This window comes from Pan paniscus, chromosome 11, assembly GCF_029289425.2.
Source record: "Pan paniscus chromosome 11, NHGRI_mPanPan1-v2.0_pri, whole genome shotgun sequence".
NCBI classification, from domain to species: Eukaryota; Metazoa; Chordata; class Mammalia; order Primates; family Hominidae; genus Pan; species Pan paniscus.
The window spans coordinates 98894908-98921965 of NC_073260.2; the positions used below are offsets into that span (position 1 = coordinate 98894908).

The 27058-nt window shown below is 34.8% G+C and overlaps 1 long non-coding RNA gene across 1 annotated transcript in view; it reads left to right on the forward strand.

Moving 5' to 3' along the window:
- Nucleotides 1–25554, forward strand: part of LOC129393099 (uncharacterized) — a 280185-nt gene extending 254631 nt beyond the window's left edge. Inside the window, exon 3 of the long non-coding RNA XR_008619745.2 lies at nucleotides 25362–25554. This is a non-coding gene — a long non-coding RNA (uncharacterized LOC129393099). The remainder of the gene's footprint in view (nucleotides 1–25361) is intronic.
- The last annotated feature ends 1504 nt before the right edge of the window (nucleotides 25555–27058 follow it).

A 27058-nucleotide genomic window follows, 5' to 3' on the forward strand; every position in this document is an offset into this window, starting at 1 on the left:
AGAATCACTTGAACCCAGGAGGTGGAGGTTGTGGTGAGCTGAGATTGAGCCACTGCACTCCAGCCTGGGCGACAGAGTGAGACTCAGTCTTAAAAAAAAAAAAAAATCTGTTCTTTATTATTTGTTGATTACATAAAATTTTTAGATGTGCAATTTAACTGTGTTTTGGGTCAATCCCTTTGGAACTTTATAATGTTGAGGGCTTTCTTAAAAGGTATTCCTATAATAAATTTATAATATGTCCAATTTGGATGAGACAACTGATCCCTGGAAATCTGTAGAGGTTACTAGGTATAATGTGATAAATCTTGGTCTCTAGAGTTAGGCAACTTTGAATTCCAGTTCTGCTGTCTTCACTTACTTGATTGGCAATCGTGGGTAAATCACTTTACCTCTCTTAAAATAAGTTTTCTCATGTGCAATATGGGGAAAGTGGGGAAAATAATACCACCTCTAGAGTTGTGAGGATAAATTGAGGAAGTGAATATTAAACTCTTCTGCGAAGTATCAAACATGGCTTTTCAGTGGCAGCAATTGCAGTACCATATGTGGAAAGCATGCAGTTTTTTCACAGGGTAGGAGTTGTTCTCACATATTTAATTTCCTCACCTCTCTTGTTGGACTTTTCATTTTTGATTATTAAAAGCAAATTTTTTGTAAGGTGTTGCAATTTACATTTTATTTCCTAGTATTGCATGAGTGTATATTTTATCTATCTATCTATCTATCTATCTATCTATCTATCTATCTATCTATCTATCATCTAATCTATGCTAGATATGAACCATAATAGTAAAATTGACACCTGTGAATTTATCACCCAATTAATAAACTGGGATATAGCAAACACTGTTTCATCAGCTAGGTGTCTGTTGCTATTCCATCTAGTATTGTTTGAATATTTGTCCCCCACCACAATTTATTTCAAAACTTAATTCTCAACGCAGCAGTATTGAGAGGTGGCCCTTCTAAGCGGTGATTGAATTATGAGGGCTTTGTCCTCATGGATAGGTTATTCATAGGTTAATGGGTTAATGAATGAATGGGTTATTATGAAAGGAGACCTGGTGGCTTTATAAGAAAAAAGAGACCTGAATTAGCACATGAGCACGCTCAGCATCTTTCCCATGTGATACCCTGAGACACCTGGGGACTCTTCAGAGTGATCCCAGCAGCAAGAAAGCTCTCACTATATGCACTCCTTTATGGTCTTGCCTGCCTCCAGACGAGAACTATAATAAATACATTCCTTTTAAAATTACTCAGTTTCAGGTATTTTGTTACAAAGAACAGAAAATGAACTAATACACCATCTTTCTGCCTCATGGTCGGGGGTGTCTTAATTTGAAGTTTGAATTTATCATTCTCCCTTTAAAAATAAGCTTTTATCATATATAAAAGTTTCCCTAAAATACTTTATTTTGCTTTTGTGAAATGTATACAAATAATATTTTATTCTTGAATAGTTATTTTACATTATTTTTGCTCAATGTATTTCTAAAATGTGTCCATGAGTTTTCATGTTTTGTGTTTATTTTTACTGTTACAAGATATTCCATTATGTAAATATAATAAAATCTGGTAGCTTTTTGTGGGTTATTTTCAGTTGTTTGTCTACTGGGAACTCTGCTGTATCTTGTACTATTCAGAACAATTAGTATAAGTTTACCTCAAAAACATATAATTACAGGGTTTGTGGTTTCAATTTTATAAGATCGTGTTATATTGTATTTCAAAGTGATCATACCATTTCACTTGATTGTTATGTAAGATTTCTTGGTAATCTGTAAGCTTACCATCTTTTTTTTGAGACGGTCTCACTCTGTCATCCAGGCTGGAGTTGCAGTGGCTCACTGTAGCCTTGAACTCCTGGACTCAAGTGATCCTCTTGCCTCAGCCTCCCAAGTTGCTGGGACTACAGGTGCACACCACTGGGTCCAGCTATTTTTTTTTTGTCACCATGGGGTCTTGCTATGAGGCTGATCTCAAACTCCTGGCCTCAAGAGATCCTCTCATCTCCAGCTCCCAAAGTTCTAGGAACTTACCATCACTTAAAATATATACTTAGTTGGTTGATCACCAATCTCCAATCTATCTATCCCTCTATCCATCAATTCATCTTATTTTCAATTGCTCTAAATTGATGATATCAGTACTTTTTGACACCAGACACTTCAGATTAATATTTGAGTTCAATATGTATTTAAGTAAGCTTTTCTAGGCAAAAATTTGCAGTGAATGCACAAACCATATGTGTACCATTTCATGAGTTTTAATATATGCATACACCTGTTGCACGACTCAAATGGCTGTCAACTTACAGAACATCACCATCCTTCCAGAAAGTTCTCTAATGCCTCCCCCCATGTCAATTTGTGCACCATTCCATGAGGCAGCCAATGTTCTAATTTTTTCACCATGGATTAACTTTCATGTAGATAAAATATTTTGTGTAAGTCTCTTTTTGGGCCTTTTTTAAGGTATAAATTACAGAATTAACTTGTCAATTTCTAAAAATATTTAACTTTGATTCATATATTGAATCTATATATAAATTTGTAGATCTCATAGTCCATGAGAGTGATCTATCCTTTGAGACATTTTAAATATATTTCAATAAAATTTTATATTTTTTACATAGCATTTACATATGTTTTCTTAGAAATTTCTTAAGTGCTTTACATTTGATAGCAATGATACATGATAGATATGATGATGATGATGATGAATGATGATTACTATATTCTGTGTTTCCTACTGGTGCACAGAATTTAATTTTATTGTAGTATATTGATGCCATGTATTCAGGCATATTGTTAAACTTATTATTTCTACACTTTTTTCTGTAATGCTTTTGATGTTTCAAAGTAGTAATTACAGCATCTGTGAATAATAATTTTTATATTGTTTACAATTCTAATAATCTTATTTTTTCCCTTTCTTTACCATGGTAAGACTTCCAAAAGTATGTGAAATAGAAGCAATTATAATGTACATCTTTACCATATTTTGTTTTTAAAAGGTCTGCTTTTAGGAAGATAACACTTTTTCTAGCTCTTTTTCATTTTTGCTAGTTTACACTTTGTGAAAACTTTCATAATGAATGTATTGAATTTTATTTTCTATAAAGATTGAGATGATCATACAGTATTCTCCTTTAATTTGCCAAGAAGCTAAAAAACCCACACATATTAAACCGCCCTTGTATTACTGGATTGACCTGGATTGATCATGGTGTACTATATTTCCTACGTAATGAATTTAGCTCTCTAAAACCTTGACATTTGCATCTATGCTCATGAGTAAGCTTGGCTTGTAGTCTATTACTTACATGAAATTTATCATTTTATATTAAAATCTGCTTTTACTTTCTCACACTCCCTTCATATTCCACTTAAACTGCTCCCCTAATTTCAGTTAGTTTATACTTGCCAGCACTTCAGAGTTAAATAAATAATCCTTCGATTTTATCGATTTAACCCATCATAATGGATTTGGATTCTTTTCAGTTAGTTTGACCTTTTTCTTAGAAATAATGGCATTTTGTGGATACTGACGAAACCTAGAATAGACAAAGGCAAAGCTTTCTCATTTACTTGGGGAATTTTAGCAAATTTGATATAGGACCTATAAGACATTGGAGGACTCTATAGGAAACACAACTTGGCTCCTTACCCAATTTCAACACAGGTACTGTTTGACTAAGATCTGTTTAAATACAACACAAAAACAAACAACACTTTTTCTATAATTTATAGTAGGGTAAGAGGTTTATATGTTCATCTTTTCTAATGTCTTATTTTTATTCAGGTGTCTGAGGCCAACAGAATGGCTAAGATGCATTCTGGTGTTTCTAATTATATCTCTGTTCTATCACAACTATTATTTTTGCTAGGAATATAATTTTACTCCTCTTCCCTGCCCCCAAATTAAATATATTAACTTTAATTTTGCTTTGTTAGTTGTGAAAAAGAATGATAGGAAATATTTTTCTTTATGATTCCTGACTATTGACTCTTTCCTCCACTGCATTATTTTTTTCATTAAGATTATTTGAGGGTAGTAAAATAGTGCTATATATATATATATATATATATATATATATAGTGTATATATGTATATACTGACAAACTAATAAATAAAAATTTTATTTTTTATCAATCCATGCATTTTCATTGCAGGATTGACTATGAAATAGGAAGCCACTTAAATTTCTAAGGAGAATTTTGCCTCATAATTAACAGTCATGAAAATATTACTTCTATTATATAGATAACTATACCAATTTTAAAGGTTCATTTTAGAAGGCATTAATTGCCATTAGTGTTTAGCTGACTTCTGTTAAAAATGAAGATTATAAATTTCATTTAAGCTTTCATAATTCTGACAGATTTTCTGAAATAATGTTCTGTTTTTCCCACAAAATTAGTCCTGGCTTTCCTTACCTTGGTGATATTTCAGTAGCATTGCTTCAGCATTGTTATAGATAGGTATATGCCATTGCAATATTATTTGTTTGTTTTGTTTCCATGTGAAACTTTACTGTCTCTATGAAAAAAAAAAACTACAAAATTCAGGACAAAATCTTGTCTTCTTTTTTTTATTATTCCAAACTCCTCATACTATACATGTGACTTATAGGAATTAAAGTGTGAACTCAATATATTGTGTCTGTGAGGTTAAATTTTCTACTATGAAAGTTAAATCTGGTAATCAGTTAAATATAATTATTTCATCAATGTGCCAGGTACTGTGTTAGGTATTAGGAGTGTTGCTATCAATAAACCAACCGGTTGCTACTAGTAATATATTTGCAAAATGTGTTTGTATTTGTTTCTTCTCGCTGCTGTAACAAATTACCACCGACGTGGTCACTTAAAATAACACAAATTTATCTTACAGTTCTTGATGTTGCGAGTATGAAATTGGTCTCAATGGACTAAAATAGAGGGAATGGCAGGAATATGTTTTTTCTGAGGGCTCTAGGGCAGGGGTCCCCAACTCTGGCCACTGATAGGTACAGATCTGTGGCCTGTTAGGAGCCTGGCCGCATACAAGAAGTGAGTGGCAGGCCAGCCAGCATTACTGCCTGAGCTCTAGCTCCTGTCAGATCAGTGGCGGCATCAGATTCTCATAGGAGCACGAACCCTATTGTGAACTGCACATGTGAGGTATCTAGGTTGCACACTCCTTATAATAATCTAAGTAATGGCTGATGATCTGAGGTGGAACCGTTTCTACCAGAAACCATCCCCCCATCCCCCATTTGTGGAAAAATTGTCTTCCGTGAAACTTGCCCCTGGTGCCAAAAAGTCTGGAGACTGCTGCTGCAGGGAATAATTTATTTCTTTGACTTTTCCAGCATCTAGAGGCAGCTCAGTTTCTTGGATCATGGTGATGATCCAAGAGCTCAATAGCAGCTCAATAGCTAGTGGAGTCATTCTTATGCTGTAGCACTTTGACACTGATTCTCCTGCTTTTCTCTTTCACATATATAAGGACCCTTGATTTTACATTGAGTCAGAATAATCTCCTTAGTTATTACCAGAATAAGGTCCTTATTTTAAGGTCATCTGATTAGTAACCTAATTCCAGCTGCAGCCTTAATTTCCCCTTGCTATGTAACATAATGTATTTATAGGTTCCAGGGATTAAAATATGGACATCTGCAGGGGTCCATTATTCTGCCTACCATCGTACTCAATTCTAAGCACTATACCAAGTTTCAGAGCTTTAAAATAAAGAACTGAAAGTATTACCTATACATTTTTTTGTCTAAAATTTTTTTTCACTTATTCATTACATAAAAGTGTTGAAAACTGATTTTGGCTTATTTGTTTGGATAGTTACATAGCTCTGTTGATTTTGCAAAAGTTAAAATAACACAGATTTAAACTCTTAGGCAAACATAAGAGTTCCAGTTTTAGAATTGTGTTAATTTTAGAAACAAAGGACAGAAAGAGATGCTTATGAATATTAATTAAGTAGGTTCTAAAATGAATTATAAGTGAATACAATTTCAGAACCTAATGATTCAGCTTCTGTGTATGACATATTAAAAATGACAGCAAGGTTTGACACAACTATGTTTACTTTAATTCTTTATGACCTTATTTATTTAACTTTTCAGGGTCAACAGAAAGAATTAGGTATGTGATTTGAGTGTATGAATTTTTAACTTGAAGGTTTCTGACTCCAACTCTGTCAAGACCGCCTGACCTTTCAGCTTGAAGTGATTTGATTTAGTCGGCAGACATGATGGTCATTGTTTCATGTATAAACAAAAGTCATTTTTTTGGTCTTTCAAGCTAGATTTTAAATTTATTGACATGATAAAAATAGAATTAGATTGAATATCATGAAATGATTAACATTATATTTGTGTTGTGATAAAAACTATCATTTTCATTGATGCTTAGCCAAGATAGCTTGCAACATGAGTTCCCCAAAGGTCTTAGGATTTCCATGTTGTTTGTCTTCAATATCTCTGAATATATTTTGCCTAACTCATTGGTTTGGAGGATGTCTTACATGAGATGTGAATGCATAAAGGCATAGGTCAATGACTTATGATACGTAAAAGAGTTTTTATTTTATGTTGGACATAAATTTGGAGCAAGAGTAATTATAGTAAAAGGTTACTGTTTAAATTCTTAAGCAAATAAGGAAGCTTTAGAACATCAGGATTTCACATGCTTCTTAAAGCTATATTTGTTGCCATTGCTGCTATTTCTGATATGATACTAAATTGACATTTGTCACTTCTTCCTATATCATGAAATTTTAGGTAGCCTCTTTTAATTCAAATTGCATGGCTAACTACTGAATCTCAAACACCTGTTACTATATAGATTTTGTGTACTCAATTAACATTTGATTACTGAGAGACAACTCTTTATCTGTTTTGAAATGGATGTATTTGGTCATCATATTAAACCTCCATCTTATGTGTTTAATCCAAACATTGCAAAGAGGTTAAAAAGCCCAAGATTTTATTATGTTGTGCTTCAATTGCAGAAATGGATTTTTATATTTTATTTTTTTGGAGATGGAGTTTCACTCTTGTCACCCAGGCTGGAGTGCAATGGCGTGATCTCAGCTCACTGCAACCTCTGCCTCCCGGGGTTCAAGCAGTTCTCCTGCCTCAGCCTCCTGAGTAGCTAGGATTACAAGCATGTGCCACCACTCCCAGCTAATTTTTTGTATCTTTAGTAGATACGGGTTTTCACCATGTTGGCTAGGCTGGTCTCAAACTCCTGACCTCAAGTGATCTGCCCTACTGGGCCCCCGAAAGTGCTTGGATTACAGGTATGAGCTACCGCACCTGGCCTACATTTTAATTTTTATGTTAGCTTTAATTTTGTTTTGCTTAACATTTGGATTCTTTGGTCACTGAGGATTTAGAGAGGATTAAAAACTAAACTTGAATTTGAATGTAGCTCCAGATTTTTAAAATTTTTGATTTTTTAATTTCCTTGGATAAATAGAAAATAATAACATCTATCTTTCTAAATGGTAAAGATTAAAAGACATAACATTAACACAGTGTCTTATTTGTACTGTACTTATTTGACTGTACTTTTATGCATGAGCATTTTTTTTACTAACACAGGATCAGTGGGGTATTTGAGGGCTAAAAAAAGAGGTTATAAGGAGAGTTTTACTTTTTTCATATTATTATACCTCAATTAGTATACCTTCATCTTAGGTGACTTGTTAAAGAAGGAAATTTAGAAGAGAAAAATCTTACATACCTCAAGGAGTATTGGTAAAGAATTACGGAAAATTAAGCCTGTGTTTGGAAATCCTATCAGAAAGCCCATAAGCATATGTTTTTCAGTTCTGGTTTTTATGAAATTTAAACACCTTAAGTTCAGGAAACATTTTATTATTATGTATTTCTAAGTACCTCAGGCTATTCTTTATCCTCTTAAAAATTAATAATCTGATTGAAAATGTTGTGTTACCCTTTTCAACAAGCATTTGAAAATTCTTTGAAAATGAAAGACTTATGAACAAACAAATGAAAGGTTTATGAGAATAAAGATGACTATGATGACGATGATGATGGTGGTGGTGGTGATGATTATGATTATGAAGAAGACAATGATAAGATAAAAAGAATTTAGTGTTCACTGTTTGGTGTTACTGTGGTAGATACTCAGATGAAGAAGGTGCCATTATTATTTCCAGAAGAATAAAACTTAAGAATATAATACTTGAAGACAGATAACAGTAAGGGATCTTGTTTGGTGAGGTTTAGAGGAAAGAAAAGGCATCTTCTGGTAGAGAAAGAGGACCTGAAATTTTAAAGAAGGTATCCAACCAGATGATTTTTCAGGTGAAAGGCTATATATTTGTTTTGTTTTTTGTTTTTTTTTGGTGGAGTCTCACTCTGTCACTCAGGCTGGAGTGCAGTGGAGTGATCTCGGCTCACTGCAATCTCTGCCTCCCGGGTTCAAACGATTCTCCTGCCTCGGCCTCCCTAGTAGATTGGACTATAGGCGCACGCCACCACGCCTGGCTAGTTTTTTGTATTTTTAGTGGAGACAGGGTTTTAAAAATATCTTTGTATTTTTTATACACATTTGTCCATGTCATTTGTGGTTATTTCAGGGAAAATCCAGAGCATATGTGCCCCTTTTAATTTTATGTATCTTTGTAGACACTTTCTCAACTGCCTTGTATACAATTTTATATTCTATTATAAACGCCGTTGTTCTTTGCACAAAAGACGTGCTAACAAGAGCTTTGATTTCTCAAATGAACCCAAACATTTCTAATTAAATGAGTGTATAGCATCGTTTAGAGAAAAATTCCTAAGGCTTCCAATAAAATTAGTAAGTAGTACATGTCTACAATAATAATAGACTTTGGTAACATTAATATTTGAATGGAAGGCTACTTTTGTTAACTAAATAAGAAAGTCTTGCAGAATTCTTGTGCTTCAATTTTTTTAATACTATTTTCAGTGATTTGTTAAACTTAATGATTAAGACAATTCTTTTCATAGCTATGAAGAAGAAGTCAGGAATAAAGTTTGCCTCTAATTTAAAGTAGTTGGTTTGTGCTGCTTTTAAATACTTTAGCTGATTCCCTAGTTGCTTCAGTACATATATCTCATTTACCCAATTAACAATAAGATTATTGAGGACAGAGACCTTTTTTAAAAAAAAAATTAGCCATGTCGCTGCCTAATATCTTACAAATGAGATACGATAATAAACTGAATTTTGTTTATACACACAATGTTAAATGGATGCAAAAGAATCCTCAGCATATATGTGCCCTTCTATTTATGTTAATTCTCTGTCACTGAAGCATAATTCACAATTCATCACAACTCATTTTATATTACATTTGGTCAGAAAAATCTCAGAAATGGCTGTATTAAAGAAGGCCTAAAAGGAAACTTTTTAGCATGTTATAAACTATATAAATATTTTGAACTCAAAAGTATGGAAATTAGATACAAATAGAGTTCTACAAGTGAGAACAAAATTTGGTACAGAGTGAATGCATTCCAAATAAAAAAAGAAGTAAAAGGTCAAGACATAGAAAATAAGAGTAGAATATGGGAGCACTTCTTATTTTTTGTTTGTTTTTCATAACTAGCAAATAACTCATTGTTTTTACCTTTGACAGTAACATTTGTACATAAAGGTCATTTTCATTAACCTTAGGTTTATAATTTCCAGGCTCCTCGCCCAAAGGCATTGCTGTTATTTACAATTTTTCTTAGTCCTATGCAAAACCAAACAACCATCAGTGTAAGGCTAATATATGTTAAGTGCCTCAGGCACATTTCAATTAAGTATTAACACAGATTGGAAAATTTCCAAAACATTTAGTGAATATTACTTTCAATCATTTTCATTAAAATTAATAGCAAGTGTTAAAAACTAATATACCAGGGAGCTGGGGGAATTGAATTCTTAGCATTTAAAGGACTTCTTGTACTAATGTAGAACAAATTTTACTACAATTCGGCCACATATTACCTAGTACTGTTTCTGTATTTTGTGTGGATAGAAGGATGGGAGTTATGTGTAAATTAATTTTAATACTTTTACATTGTGACTTCAAAATTTGATGAGTATATTTACTAGATACCAAAAATAAAGGGCTGCCATATGAATAAACTTAAAACCTCAAACTGTACGCATCCATCATTTACCAAATGTTCCGGAAGTACTTAGACATGTTCGAGAAACTAGTTTATAGAAATAAGAAAAAGAACTGTCCAAAGTGGAGATTACTGTGCCAATATACAAATACTAAAATCGTTATAAGAGAAATCAGTGACTCAAAATTGTGTCTATGAAAAATTGTAAGTAGAAATAAGAAATAGAATGAAATAAAATATGTTGCTGAAATATCAAAATAAGAAATCATAATGGTCAGAATTCACCTCTCAAAATAGTATTATATAGAATATGACCTTTAAAATGAAATGAAAATCACTGGCTTTCCTCACTTAACAACTCTTTATCTTCTTAACAATAAAAAGGTCTCTATCTGTAAACCAATTTACAATGTTTTTGGTACTATTAACAGCATTTTTTAAATGTGATATTTTATCAGTTTCGGTCTATGATGTACATACTTACATATATGTGCATGGATATATATATATAAAAAACATAATATATACACATTATTTCCAGTTTTAGTGATTTTTTAAATCTTTTAAAGATATTACACATGAACACTGATTTTTCTTCATTTCAAGTCAATGTCATATAAACTCCATAAAATGGAATATGAACAAGTTAAGGACTTGTTAGTTTGCTTCTGTAACAGAAGCACCATTTTTGATGTTAGTAAGTTTTGTTTTAAAGTTTGACTACTTGTTCTAAGTTTCCTTCAAATGTAAGAGAAGTAAAATGATATTATACAAGGCCATAAAAGACCATAAACATAAAACTCTTTTCTTTGCCATGGGAATGGCCTTTCAATTGTCAATTTGCTAGATGCCCACCTTTGCAAAAAGCCACTGAATGCGATTGTCACTCTAAGAGGGCAGGATCCTACAGCCAGAAGAATAATTAGCTGAGAAAAAGTGGGAAGGATAATTGTCTCATACTCCTTGAGTTAGGTGTGGTGGTCAAGGTGAGGCATCATTGGCCATGAGTCCAGAGTCCAGAGTCCAGAGTGGGAACTGACTGCTGCTTTGTGGAATTAGAAGGGTTGGCAAGACCATGAAGTAGCTTAGTAACTTGGATAGTCATTGAAGGACTAAAGGTGAGGGCTCTGAGACAGCTCCTTAGGAGAGAGTGGCTATGAGAGAACAGTCGTGAGAAACTACCAAAAAATATGGCACAAGAATATAATTCAAGTTTATGTTTCCCACGGATTAACATTGCTTGTGAGTACCAAAATACACGTGGTACAAATAGGAGGGATTCAGACTGAAAATGTTATTTCCCATCTCTGGGATAACTTCTTTCTCATCCCCATTGTCTACCCTGGAAACTCTTTTTTTTTTAAATCTGATATTTAAATCTGAAGTAAAATGTTTTGCTTTAACGTTTTTCATTCCCAATTTTAAACTACAGTCATTCCTTCCTTTGGCTTCCATAGACTTCACACACACACACACACACACAAACACACACACACTCTCTCTCTCTCACCCATACCTCTCTGTCTCTGTCTCCTTTTAACCATAGATTAAGCATCTCAAGGAAAGGGTCTGTATTTAATTTAACTTTATATGTTTGGCTCCTAGAACACGGACTGACACATAACAGGTGCTCAAATGTATTTAATGGACAAATTAACAATTTTAACCTTGTAGACAAATAGAGTAAGATAAAGGGTAACACATTCAGTACAATATCAGGAGTTTTTATGGCAAATGCTTCCCACATTGAAAAGTGATTCTATGTAAATTCTAACACAATTTTAAAAGCTTCTGGATTCACTGTATTTCAAGGAGTATTATTACAAACAGAAAAAAGATGATTGACTCATATGAGGCCAAGTGGGGAACACATAGAATTGGTATTTTCCTACATTTATTACTATTTTACTAACATTTAGTTGGAAGGAGTTGGTAAAGGCATACAAATTGCACTTGTGCTAAATATAATGCAATTAGTTATAAATTCATATAAGTTATAGTTTGGTAAATTATTATAAAACTCTTCCATAGTAGTTTGGTTATTCTAAATTAAATTGTTTCCACTGCTCCAAATTGAGAAAGTCATATTTTTAGGCTTGTCGTGGTGCCTGTAATCTCAGCACTCTGAGAGGCCGAGGCGAGTGGATATCTTGAGGTCAGGAGTTTGAGACCAGCCTGGCCAACATGGTGAAACCCTGTCTCTACTCAAAATACAAAAATTAGCTTGGTGTGATGGTGAGTGCCTGTAATCCCAGCTACTCCAGAGGCTGAGGCCAGAGAATCATTTTAACCCAGGAAGTGGAGGTTGCTGTGAGCCAAGATTGTGCCATTGCACTCCAGCCTGGGTGACAAGAGCAAAACTCTATCTCAAGAAAAAAAAAGAAAAAGAAAGAAAAAGAAAAAAATTATGTTTTTAGAACCATTTATCTGATTATAAACCTTATCTCTTGATATACTCTAGAGTAACTGAGTCTGCCAACATGATTCATTTCCCTGTGGATTACTGAAGAGAGGTAGTTTCCAATTGGATTGTTTCCAGAGACTCATATCCTATGACATGTTGTATATGTTTTTTTTTTTAATATTTAAAATGGAGAAACAATGTAAGTTTGCAATACTAGAAGGTTATTAGTAAATAAGTAGTATAGTATAGTATCAGTTAAATATCATAGTAAAAGTTAAATATCTTCCATCTGAGGTTGTATATTGATGACAGGTTAAGTAAAATTATTCGTCTTTATATAAATAGACAGTGAGAGCTTGGCCATTGTTGTTTTTTTCTATTCTTGTCTCTATTTGATCTCCCTAAGGCTTTGGCCACTATTTCAATGAAAACTGTTTGCTATGTTATATTAGGCAATTTTTACTGATAAATAGAAAACCCCTGTAATATTTTTTTTCTTGAAACTAGCATCAAATTGTCAACTTCTTTCTAGTGACCTTCAAAGTATAATGTTAATACATCATTACTAATCTATATTGGAGTTGAACTTGTAACCTTTAGATCAATAATTGTATATTAGAAATCTATATTTACAATTCCTGTATCTTAGTAGAACACTTACCTCTTGGGTTATCTGTGAGTAGACACGGGGAATTCATATGAACATAGCTGTAGGTGGTTAAATCTTTAGGGAAAAAAATTATAAGCAATTCAGTTATTTTAAGATTGATGATGCCCACAAGAAAATGTGACACACATATTGCACAGAAGTGGTCTCTAGCTCTTTTATTGAGTAATTATGGTGTATGACTGACCCATCAGCAGCTAACTCTTCATTTGAAATTTTATTTTTTACATTTGATTCTTTTTAATCTAAATAAACTAGGTAAACACCTATAGTCCTTGTGGAAAAGGATTATCTATAGTCCACTTAGCAATATTTTGGATTAGTAATGGCTTAAAAATTGAAAATACAAAGTAGATAACATAGCCTTAAGTTCCTTTTGCCTTTATAAGTAAAACCTAACTACTACCTGAATAAGCTGCTGTAGAAGGACATATCAAAATGCCATAATAATCTCTTCCACACTTCTGGTATAATTTTGGGAAACTCAAGCCCACCAATTACAAAAAAATCTACCAGAAAAACAATTTCAATTCTCTGCCTCTCTAACCTCTTCACTAGATTATTATGTATTGTGTTACAGATGCACAGAACACTTCCTGGAAGTTAGTAAGCATTGCATAAATAGATGTTGAATAAACTGCAAAAAAGGATCCATTAGATCTGAAAATAAGAGGCCATTAGTGACCATTACTAGAATATTTTATTATGAGAGTAAAAACGCAGGGTTGCAGTGGGGTAATGAGTGTATGGGAAATGAGAACTCATTCTGATTTTATAGGGTTTTGCTATATCCCTCCAGAATAAGCTTTCCCACAGGCTTTGAGTTTCTGAGTCCTATGCAAGGTCATCATAGTGGCTTCTCCTTTATCCTGCTGACTTATTACCTCTATGTTAAATGACAGATCCGGAAACACTTTCCAAACATGCCTCTGGTGATGTCTCCCAAATAGGGAAACATTTATTCTCACTGGTAATACCTCCTACATACCTGTACTAGCTCATTCTTTCTCCAGTGTTTATTCCTCTTTCCAATCTGCAAGGAAATGACTTTCTGTTATGGTGTTGAGCTCCTTTGAAAGGGTGTACAACATTAGAAGGCCAGTGCCGCTAGTTACACAGGTCTTTAAGTTGTATCACATATCTCTCTTCTTCCTAGGATGTCTAGGTGTTCCCTGGGGACTGAGTTGGAGAGCTTTCAAATATTGCTCATACTTTACCTAGAATCCAGTCCTCTCCAGAACCTCCAAGGCTGGACAGCTGTGACTGGCTCATTACACAAGTGTACTTCCCATATTAGCCAGAGTTTTCCTTGGGGACCCAGTGCTCTTTCCTATGATTTGACTTCTTTTAGGAGACACAACATATCAAATATGTATAGACTTCATCCAGTTTATCGTGTTTTTGTATATATATATATATATATGCACGCATTTTTTTTTCTCATGAGACTCCTGGTCACTGAACAAAATCCTTTTTGCTTTTTTTCCTGTTAGGTGTCCTTGAGCATTATACTAATTTCAGAATCACCATCTGCCTGGAGCACAGAGAAGGCCACTATAGAGTTGTCACATAATAACCCTTTCTTCAATCAGTCATGTGTCTCAGCATTGATCCATGCAAGACTCCCTCTTGGACTTTAATATATTTGCTTGTAATATACCTCTTCTGCGAAGAATTTTAGCTAGCTTGTAATAAAAGGCATATTTAATAAACTAGTAAAATATGTGACATCAGAACCAAGTAAAGAGATTTCAAAGTAGGTCAACACAAGAAATGCTATTCATATTTTTCTCTAAGCTTTCAGGAAGCCAGAATCAAAGGGAAGCAAAACTAATTTAAATTATTAGAAAGTAGAAATACTAACTACACTTTAGGATAAACAGATATATAAATAATTATAAACTCAATTGTATATAGGATGCTCTGGGTGACAAAAATTCTCAACAAGATGTTTACACAATATAACAATGTATTGAGATGCTTAAGAAGCATGTTGGTCTGTCAAAGTATTTTTTAGAATTGTTTAGCATTATTGTAAATTCAGAAATATTGTTTTGCCAAAATTAACTAGCCTATAAAGATTTTATAGCTCCTCATCATTATGTGATACATTGGTTAATTTAAATTAAATAAATATTTCCAGGATGCTTATTACTAGTTTAGAACTCTGTTATATGCTATGAAACCGGGTAAACAGCTTAAGTTGGGGATTTAGCATATATGGAGGTTTCAACTTTATTTAATATTATGTTCTCAGTAATAGGAACATTTGTGTATTCTTTTTTTTGACTAGGGATTAGTGGTGTAGGCAATGAGGAGTTAGTTCAAAATTTTATTTTTTGTATTTTGAAGGTTTGATTACTATAAGATTGAAGTGAGAAAAAAAATAATCAAGAATGGTGCCATGATTTTGGCCTTAGCCCCTGGAAGAATACTAGTGCCATCTACTGAGATTGGGAAAGTGGCTGGAAAAATCACAAACATCTCTTTTGGACAGTTAAATTAGAAATGCCTGGTAGACATGCACATCTTCACCTTTGTAGTATTTGATGATGTCTAGTGTCTAATCACTTCAAAAGCTATTCTTTTCTTGACTTCTTCTCTTCCTTCTCTAATTATTGTTTCTCAGTATTTTTTTCTCCTCATCACTAAAATGCTGCTTATCTCTTATTTTCCTATGTTCTCACAATACAAGATTTCAACAACTGTCTATATGGTAATGGCTCCAAAATCTGTCTGTTTAGCGTAGACCTCTCTCTGGAATTCTAGAGACCTATTGATTCAAGTGAACCTCATCCTACACATGCCTCAAATTCTACTCACCAACTTTTCCCCTATCCCTGTTCCTCTTTTCTCAGTGAATAGTATGTAACATTTATTGAGAGTTAACTGTGTATCAGGCAATCTACTATGCACTTAATTATTTATTCCTCTCAACAACTTACTGAAGTAGGTATTATCCCACTATAAATATGAAGAAATTGAAACACTTAAGTGGCAAAGCTGGGGTCCAAACTCAGGTAGTCTCCAGAATCTGGGCTTAACCTCTATGCTATATAGCACCTTTGCTATCACTTTCTTTTCAGTCAATTAACTCAGAAACCTTGGAGTCATTTTGGCCTTCTTCCTCTTCTTATATATCCAATATGTTCCCACATCCTCTTAACAGATCTTGAATCAGTCTCCTTAGTTCTATCCCCACTGCTAATGTATTATTTCAAATCTTCAATATTTCTAACCAGGACTACTTCCAAAGCTTATTACATGGTTACTGTCTGTTTAATCTCTTCTCTCTTCCGCAGTACTGCAAACAAGTTTTTTATAATATGCAATACTGATCATATTCTTTCTCTATCTAAATCTATCAATTGTCTTCTCATGGATAGTAAATATGAGCCTAGTGGTTACAAATTCGGACTGATTAATATGGGGATAAATCCTACCGTGCTACATACTTATCTTAATTATATATACATTATTTAACATCCCTAGCCTTAAGAACCACACTGAAAATGGGGATAATGGTAATACTGAAAATGGGGTAATGGTAATGTCACCCGGAGCATCCTATTTACAACTGAGTCATGTCATAAGGTAACACTACGTGAGAAAAGTTACCAAAACCATTTGGGAGAGTGCCTAGCTCATAGGAAAAACATTATAAATATTGGTTATAATTTATTATAATTACCATTACCATTATTATTATTTTAATGTTTAAAGCAATATTTAAACTCAGCCTCACACACAGAGCTTCCCCTGACCCTCATCTACTTCTCCAGTTTTATTTCAAACTACTTAATTCCTACATCACACTTGCCAGGTTCAATGAAATAATGCATCTTCTATAATTCTGTGCTTTTATTCTGCTCTCCTTTCTGCCTGGGATCCTGTTTCTTAGCCTAGAGACTTGGCAAAATGTTCCTCGTATACTAAGACTTGATTTAAGGATATCATGTATAAAGTCCATCCTGAGTCCTCCCATTCACTCCACTTAAGACCAAGTATTTCCTTTCTGTCATCCCTCCTATGCACCACAGACTTCTCTCATAGTGCCCCTGCTATTTAAATGTATTATTTGTTTATAGATCTATTTCCCTCTTTCAGTCTCTAAATTCTTCAAGGTCAAATAGTTTTATTGATCTTTATATTCCCAGCACAGAGCTCAATGCCTAGAATATAATAGTTACTAAAGATGTGAGAAACACATGGCGAGGAGCCCTGCCACTGCAGATGAGGCCATCCTAGACTCCCAGACCATCAGCTCATCAAAGACAGATGAGCAGGCCCACTCCAGAACAACAGCTCCTTCAAGCTGAACCACAGATTTGTGAGAAATAATTAATGGCCACTTGGTATTTTAAGGACTAAATTTGGGGTGCTTTTCTCATGACAATACCTAACTGATATAAATACATCAATTGAACACTAGGAAAAAAAGCAATTTAATTTCAAGTCTAGATTTTCCATCAGAATAATACAAAAGGGGACCCTGGAGGGGAGTTTGTTTTTTTTTTTTCCATTGGAGAATAAAAATATTTCATGAAGGAATTAAAAACCCACAAGATTAGGGGCTTTTTCATTCCAATTATAAAAGTCCTAGCTCCGGCTCATCACTCCCTCCTACTCCGTTTTCTTAGCAGGCTATTGATGAGAGTCATCAGAGACTCCGAGGTATCCAGTTATTTTGTAATAGTGGAGAGCAACTGTGTGTGATGAGTGTCTGGGGCACAATGGAAGTCAGTATAGCTCCATGTTTAATGTCAGGATTTTTCACAACGCTTCCCAATTAACTTCCAGAGAGCCTGACTACAATATCACCAGCTGCTCACTCAATCAATTTCTACACATTTTCCTGAGCTAAATGGGGCTTGCATGACTGAATTTGCATAGGAGTTTTCTCCAGTTGCAATGTCATAACTAGTGGGTAAAGTATTTGGAAATGACTTCTTTTTTTCTTTTGCTTTGTGGGACATTCTATTTGATTATATATCTTCCCTGTCTCATTCTCCAACATTGCTTTTCATCTATAAGATTTGTAATTGGAATGTGAGTCAAAAACCAGAGATGAGCGTAGTAAGGTAGAACTCATGTCTTTCCATAATTTATTCATGTATTCTTTCTTTTTTAAAACCAGATACTGATTGTTTATTATTTGTAGAGCACTATGCTAGGTCCTGGGGATATAATAAAAATAAGGAACAGTTTCTGAAATCATGGAAATAACATTTTAGGCAAGAATCTGGAAATATACAAGTAAACCATAGAAAATGATAGAGAGGCTCTAATTTAGGGGGCTAGTCAGAGAAATCTTCTGTAAGAAGATGCAATTTAATCTCAGGCCTGAGAACAAGAAAGAGTCAGCACTGGAATAACTTTGGGGAAGAAAATTTCAGAACAACAGAAAAACAATGGCAAATGATGTTTTGCGAGCAAAAGCTCATTGGGTACAGAACTGGCAGGCACCCCCTGAGAATGTATGTGCATGAGTGATAAGAGATCATATGGGAGATCTAAGCAGAGAGTAGTTCAGGCAGGGCCCTGAAGACTATGATGAGAATTTCAATTTTATATGAACTGGGCATTCAGATAACTCTGTCTGCAGTATGGAGATGAGATCAGAATGTGCAAGAGAGGAATAGGAGAGACCAATGATTGCAGTGATACAGGTACAGGTTATAGAACCTGGGCTAGAGAACGGTAGTGTAGGTAGAAGGAAATGTAGAGATCATGCTGTATTTTGCAGGTGGAGCTGGGTGAACTAAGTAAATTGATGTTTTAGAGTTTCTGCATGTTCAAATTATGACTATAAGCCCTAGTTTTGGCTAAAGTACTTTATCAGCATTAAACCAAAAGGATGCTCCCATCCTGTGAAGGGTATCACATCTTGCCAAGAAGAACAATTTAGGTTGCCTAATTTGCATATGGGTGAAACTATAGCTGGATAGGTAAGGTTTTAGAATGAGCTCATGGAAAAGAACTATTTAGATGTATAAGAATGGCAAAGAGGTGAAAATTGAAACATTTCTCTGGATATAAAAATTTCCCTAAATCATCATTCCTTCAAGTGCTCCGTGTTTTACAGACACGTATAAGAAAACAAGAATTAAACTTTATAGATATATTTTTGTTAAATACAGCTGCTTTATTCTTACATGTGATGCAAAATACAATGAACAGTTAATAGTTTATACGAAGTGACTTACAGAGTGACAAGGAGACCAGTTCACATTCAGTGGCAAAATAAGAGGAAATCAAATAAATATCAAGACAATAGAAAATTATTTATTGAAACTAGAAAAAAAACACCCTAACAGTCAGTATTCAGCAACCCATAGAGTTGAGACAAATGCATAGATGGAACTAAACTCTCATGCTGTATTAGCCTGGTTTCTCTAGAGGGACATATATATACATATACATATATATATATATATCTCCTGGTGTATGTAGGATATGCAGTGTGTGTGTATATATATATCCTAGTACATGTATACATACATATATATATATATATATATATATATCCTAGTACATGTACATAAAGGGGAGTTTATTAAGTATTAATTCACATGATTACAAGGTCCCACAATAGGCCATCTGCAAGCTGAGGAGCAAGGAAAGCCAGTCCAAGTTCCAAAACTGAAGAACCTGGAGTTTGATGTTTGAGGCAGGAAGCATCCAGCACAGGAGAAAGATGTAGGCTGGGAGGTTAGGCCAGTCTAGTCTTTTCACATTTTTCTGCCTGCTTTATATTCTAGCCTTGATGGCAGCTGATTAGATGGTGGCCGCCCAGATTAAGGGTGAGTCTACCTTTCCCAGCCCACTAACTCAAATGTTAATCTCCTTTGGCAACACCCTCACAGACACACCCAGGATCAATACTTTGCATTTTTCAATCAAATCAAGTTGACACTCAGTATTAACCATTACAAGTTGACCCCTTGTCAACTTGAACCCATATACATCTCCTGGGATCATACAGAATCTTCAAATAAAGACAATAATAAGGATATAGTTACACCAAACATAATACAACTATCCTTCATACAACCAGAAACATACCAATCCCCAACCCAAATACTATTACATTAAGTTAGCAATACTTAAATGCTGATGTGAAGTCAATAAATCTTATGTCACATGATAAAGAAAATAAAATGAAGATATTTTCTTAGTACATGCATACATGCACAAAGATGTTTTAAACAAAAGAATGAGGAAATACTCATGACAATTACAGTCCTCATTTCTGCAGCTGGTCATGTGATCATAGCTGGTATTGATGACTGCCTTCTTCGACTACCCATTCTGTATTCCCTTTGCCTTCAGCAAACACCCCATCAGGTTGTGTTTTTCTTCCTGGTGGAGTGATCCAAACCTTCATTCCTGAAGGGTCTGAACCATTTGTAGTCCTGCCTGGATTGGGCTGTTGTAGTTTCCCATTTACCTTAATCACAGGGCATGGTAAAACTAAGAGACACCCCAAGAGATCTCCTGTATTCCATGCATACTTTTCCTACCTCTGTTGTGGAGTAGTAGACTGATTTCATCTTGATAGTCCAGGTTGATCACCCAGCCAACACTGTAACTCTCTTAGTCTGTTGAGTTAAAGGTAGGAGGAGCCCCAAGCATCCATGTGGCAATCTTAACTTCCAGTTTAATGGAATTGTTGTGCTTCCTGGAGGCAGTGTTCCTCCCTCTGGAACTTAGACCTCTAGGCCAGCAGAATGTCATGTCTTGGGAACAGGAAGCAAGGCTACAGTAACCAAAACAGCATGGTACTGGAACAAAAACAGACACGTAGACCAAACGAACAGAATACAGAGCCCAGAAATAGGGCCACACCCCTACAACTATCTGATCTTCAACAAAGCTGACAAAAGTAAGCAGTGCAGAAAGGAATCCCTGTTCAATAAATGGTTCTGGGATAACTGGTTAGCCATATGAAGGAGATTGAAACTGGACTTCTGTTCCTTACACCATATACAAAAATCAACTCAAGAATGATTAAAGACTTAAATGTAAAACTCAAAGCTATAAAAACCCTGAAAGACAATCTAGGCAATAAAATTCTGGACATGGGCCCTGGGGAAGATTTCATGACAAACACTCCAAAAACAAAAGCAACAAAAACAAAAATTGACAAATAGGATCTAATAAACTAAAGTTCTTCTGCACAGCAAAATAAACCATTGACAGAGTAAACAGACAACCTACAGAATGGGAGAAAGTTTTCGCAAACTATGCATCTGACAAAGATCTAATATCCAGCATTTATAAGGAACTTGAACAAATTTACAAGAAAAAAAACACAAACAATCCCATTAAAAAGTGGACAAAGGATGTGAACAGACACTCTTCATAAACAGATATAAGTATATGAACAAGTCTCAGTATCACTGATTAGTAGAGAAATGCAAATCAGAACCACAATGAGATACAGTCTCACACCAGTCAGAATGGTTATTACTAAAAAGTAAAAAAAAACAGATGTTGGTGAAGTTTCAGCAAAAAGGGAATGCCTATACATTGTCGGTGGGAGTGTAAACTAGGTCAACCATTGTGTAAGACAGTGTGCCAATTCCTCAAAGAGCTAAAAAAGGAACTACTGTTTGACCCAGCTATCCCATTACTTGGAACATATCTGAAGGAATATAAATCATTCTATTATAAAGACACATGCACATGTATGTTCACTGCATCACTATTCACAATAGCAAAGACATGGAATCAACCAAAATGCCCATCAATAGTGGACTGTATAAAGAAATTGTGGTATATATACACCATGGAATACTAAACATCCATAAAAAAAGAATGAAATTATGTCTTCTACAGGAACATGGATGGAGCTAGAGGCCATTATCCTTGGCAAACTAATGGAGAAACAGAAAACCAAATGCCACATGTTCTCACTTATAAGTGGGAGCTAAATGATGAGAACACATGCACATGAACACAAAGAGGGGAACAACACACACTGGCTCCTGCCAGAGGGTGAATGAAGGTTAGGAGGAGGGAGAGGAGCAGAAAAAAAATAATTGTTGAGTACTATGATTATTAACTGGGTGATGAAATAATCTGTACAACAAACCCCCATGACATGAGTTTACCTATATAACAAACCTGCATATGTACCCCTGAACCTAAAATAAAAGATAAAAATTAATTAATAAAGGCATGTAAAAATATTGAATCTGTTGGAAAGGATTGTGGATTCTATACAGTATGGTATCTCAATTATAAATAAAAAGTATTCAAGGAAAACTTTCAATGTTCAAAGAAGAAACAAAGCATTTAATTGAAGTAGCTAAAAGTTCACACCTAGATATTAGACTGGATTATTATCTAATAGAAAACTATTAAAAAGTCTACATTGACCAAGACGTCTACAATGCTTTTATGTTCTATAACTCACCCTAAGTATAGTCAAAGATACCAAGCACTTCAGTCCATGGTCATCAGTGACTACTAACTGAAAAGTTCCACATAGTCAGGTCACAAGAGAAGACTAGAATGAAGGTCTAAGACCACGTAAAGTTACATGGAAACAGAGGATTCAAAGAAATTAAAAAACAACCAAAAAAAACAGGGCAATGAAACCACTAAAATATGGAATTAACACTACAACTTATATCATATTGATATTTATATTGACTGAGAGTTATCCCAAGAACAACATATTCAAATTTTCTTTGAATGGGATCATGGTTTTCAAAGCACACATCTGGAATAGTATGGAGTTTGAAGTGTGACACTGGCTGAAGTAATACTTTTCTGTATCCAAGGAGAATATAATGATCAAAGGATAAACTAAATGGGAATCTCACAGAGACCATGGAGCAACACTATCACTAACGTTACCCTATGGAACATTAGCTTGACCTTGCTGACAAGTGATTTCAAAGTCTTAACAAATTAGAAACTATGCCTGTAAAGTCCACATAAAATGTATTATACCTCAAAAGATTGAAGGAAAGCTAGATTAGCAATGGAGGCCTGGACAATCGCTAAAGTACATAAAAGAGATCTACATGGAGAGTTAGGAAATGACTTAGACTGATGGAAACTGAAGATACAGCATGTGAAGATTGAACCTGGAAAATACAAAAAACGAACAAAAAAACAGGCTGGGCACGGTGGCTCATGCTTTTGGGAATCCAACGTGGGTGGATCACTTGAGGTCAGGAGTTCAAGACCAGCCTGGCCAACATGGTGAAACCCCATCTGTACTAAAAATACAAAAAATTAGCCAGGCGTGGTGGAACATGCCTGTAGTCCCAGCTACTCAGGAGGCTGAGACAGGAGAATTGCTTGAACCCAGGAGATGGAGGATGCAGTGAGTTGAGATCATGCCATTGCACTCTAGCCTGGGTGACTGAGCAAGACTCCATCTCAAAAAAATAAAATAAGTTAAATTAAATTAAACATAGAAAGCATGAGAGCCACGTACAATGATTAGTAATACCAGTAAAGGTGTTGCCAAAACTGGGGACAAATTAATGGAAAAAACTAAAGTTTAGAAGGACAAAATACAAAGAGATTAAATGTAATAAATGGTTGCACATTAAATTTAAAATTTTAAAATCTAACAGAATCAATCTCAGATATAATTCCAATAGATATGAATGAAGTACAGAAGTAATGTTGCATTTACCTATAGTCTATGTAGGCCAGACAGTAGGAAGAATTAAAATGAGCATTTAGAAATATTGCCTTTAATGTCCTTTAATTCTTCTAAGGAGATCCATGAATTAAAGTACATCAAAGAGGGTAAAAAATAGCATCATCAAAAGGCTTCACAAGTCATTATGAAGACAGAAGAATGAACAAACCGACCCATACAGGGATCTTATAAATGACCATTGGGGCTAAATATTATCTTGGCAAACAAAAGAGATATAGGAAATATTTCAAACAAAATGCATTTGGTAGAATTATATATAAATTATATGAATGGAGTTACATTTGTTTGGAAGTACTAAATGCTGAGGACCCCTTTGGGAATTATTTTTATATTTTGAGTGACTGGACACAGTGGAACGTTGTCAAGATATTTAAAGAATATACCTTGTTCACAGTGATTATGATTATATATATGTGGATACATTACAAAGCTTAGTAAATTAGAGTGAGTGAAAATTAAGGTGTGTATTTTAGTGTTTACATGTGTGTGAATTATGACTCTAAGCCCTGGCTCTATGAAGAGCACTTTATTAGCTCCAACCAGTCAGAAATGTCTACATCCAGTGAATGACAAGACACCTTTCAGGACCAACACATTAAGGTTACTTTATTTCTACATATAGTCATTTGCACATAAGGATATTTCAGTCAACAATGGGCCACATAAACTAGTGTGGTCCTATAAAATAATACGGGGCCAAGCACGATGACTCATGCCTATAGTCTCAGTGCTTTGGGAGGCCAAAGCAGGCCTTGAAGCCATTAGTTCTAGGCCAGCCTGGCAACATAGCAAGACCTTGTCTCTATAAAATAATTTAAAAATTAGCCAAGTGTGATGGTATATATCTATGTTCCTAGCTACTAGAGAGCCTGAGGCAGGAGGATAGCTTGAGCTCAGGAACTTCAGGGTGCAGTGAGCCATGATTGCACCCCTGTACTCCAGCCTGGGTGACAGAGTAAGACCTGTCTCCATCCTCACCACTCACCAAAATAATATTTTATACAGTATTTTCACTGTACATTTTCTACATTTAGATGCACAAATACTTACCTTTGTGTTACAATCGCCTGCAGTATTCAGCACAGTAACATGCTTACACATTTGCAGCCTAACAGCCATAGGTTATGTCATGCAGCCTAGGTGTGTGGTAAGCTATACTTTCTGGGTTTGTGTAAGTGCTCTCTATGATGTTGCCTATGAAATTGCCTGTGAATGCATTTCTCACAAGGTCGAAATTGCCTATGAATGCATTTCTCAGAATGTATCCCCATTGTTAAGCAACTTATGACCATATGTAAAACTATAGCAATCATGGTGTGTATATATATATATATATATATATATATAATATATAAATTTATATATATATAAAATATATATATATAAATTTATATATAAAAAAATATATATATTCATTAAGTATAAAAAATTCTGAGCTTTCAAGACTCAAAAATGCCTTTTTTTTCTCCTTCAGAGGAGTATGGTATCCCTCCACTCTCTTAACAAAGGAATTTTGGGTATTGGTCCATATGCTCTTGACTCCATCAAAAGATGTGGAAAAGAGGAAGAGGAACCCTGCTGTGCCAGAGACCAGTAGGTCTTTCTGTGCTTTCTTCCATTCAGCTTTCACAACAACTTTTCTAGGTAGACACGTCGTTAAGCCCATTTGACAGGTAAGAAAACTAAATTTTAAGTGAATTTTAAAAATTTGATCATTAATTAGATGGAGCCAACACAAAAACGCCAGTCTCCCTACCCAACATTTGTTTATTTTCTCTCAGAAATTTTATGTGAAGTTAATACCCAAATGCTACCATTCACTCTTCCTTTCTTTGTTTTGTTTTATGGAAATAATTCATTGAATAATAACTAAGTGCAAACTAATAATTCCCTTTCCCATCTTTCACCCCACTCCTCCATCACCCAATGCAGGCTGTCTGGTGAAAACTGTTTTACAAAACTTGGTTTCAGCTCAAAATATAACTATGCAAGTCTTTCACACCCTTTTCTCTGATTTTACACTGTCAAACATTGCAAAGGAGATCCAGCCTAATCTGTCTTCAGTAAAAGGCATGGAAAGCTTGGAACAGACGTGGAAATAGTAGATGGATCTGTATCACTGTGGCAAAATATAGCCAATGAGTGGCCTGGGCCATGAACTATTTTATATATAGAGTCACATACATGTACAATAGATCATAAATGTATAGTTTATGCATATGTCTGTGTATCTATATATAATCTTTAGTGTGTGATATGGTTTGGCTCTGTGTCCCCACACAAATCTCACCTTGAATTGTAATAATCCCCATGTGTTGTGGGAGGGACTCAGTGGGGAGTAATAGAATCATGCAGGTGAGTTTTTCCCTGTGCTGTTTTCATGATAGTGTATAAATCTCATAGGATCTGATGGGTTTATAAAAGGGTAGTTGCTCTGTACACACCCTCTTGCCTGCCACCATGTAAGATGTGACTTGCTCTTCCTTGCCTTCCTCCGTGATTGTGAGGCCTCCCCAGTCATGTGAAACTGTGAGTCAATTAAACCTCTTTCCTTTATAATTACCCAGTCTCAGATATGTCTTTATTAGCAGCAAGAGAATAGACTAATACAGTAAATTTGTACCAGGTAGTGGGGCACTTATGTAAAGATACTTGAAAACGTGGAAGCAACTTTGAAACTGGGTAACAGGTAGAGGTTGGAACAGTTTGGAGGGCTCAGAAGAAGACAGAAAAATGTGGGACAGTTTGGAACTTCCTAGAAACTTGGAGGGCTCAGAAGATAGGAAGATGTGGGAAAGTTTGGAACTTCCTAGAGACATTATTATTGAAAGGCTTTGACCAAAAGTCCGACAGCAATATGGACAATAAGTTCCAGGCTGAGGTGGACTTAGATGATGAGGAACTTTTTGGGAACTGGAGTAAAGGTCACTCTTGTTCTACAAAGAGACTGGTGCCATTTTGCCCCTGCCCTAGAGATCTGTGGAGCTTTGAACTTGAGAGAGATGATTTAGGATATCTGGTAGAAGAAATTTCTAAGTAGCAAAGCATTCAAGAGGTGACAGAGCATAAAAATTTGGAAAATTGTCAGCCTAATAATGCAGTAGAAAAGAAAAACCCATTTTCTGGGTAGAAGTTCAAACCGGGCACAAAAATTTGCATAAGTAATGAAGA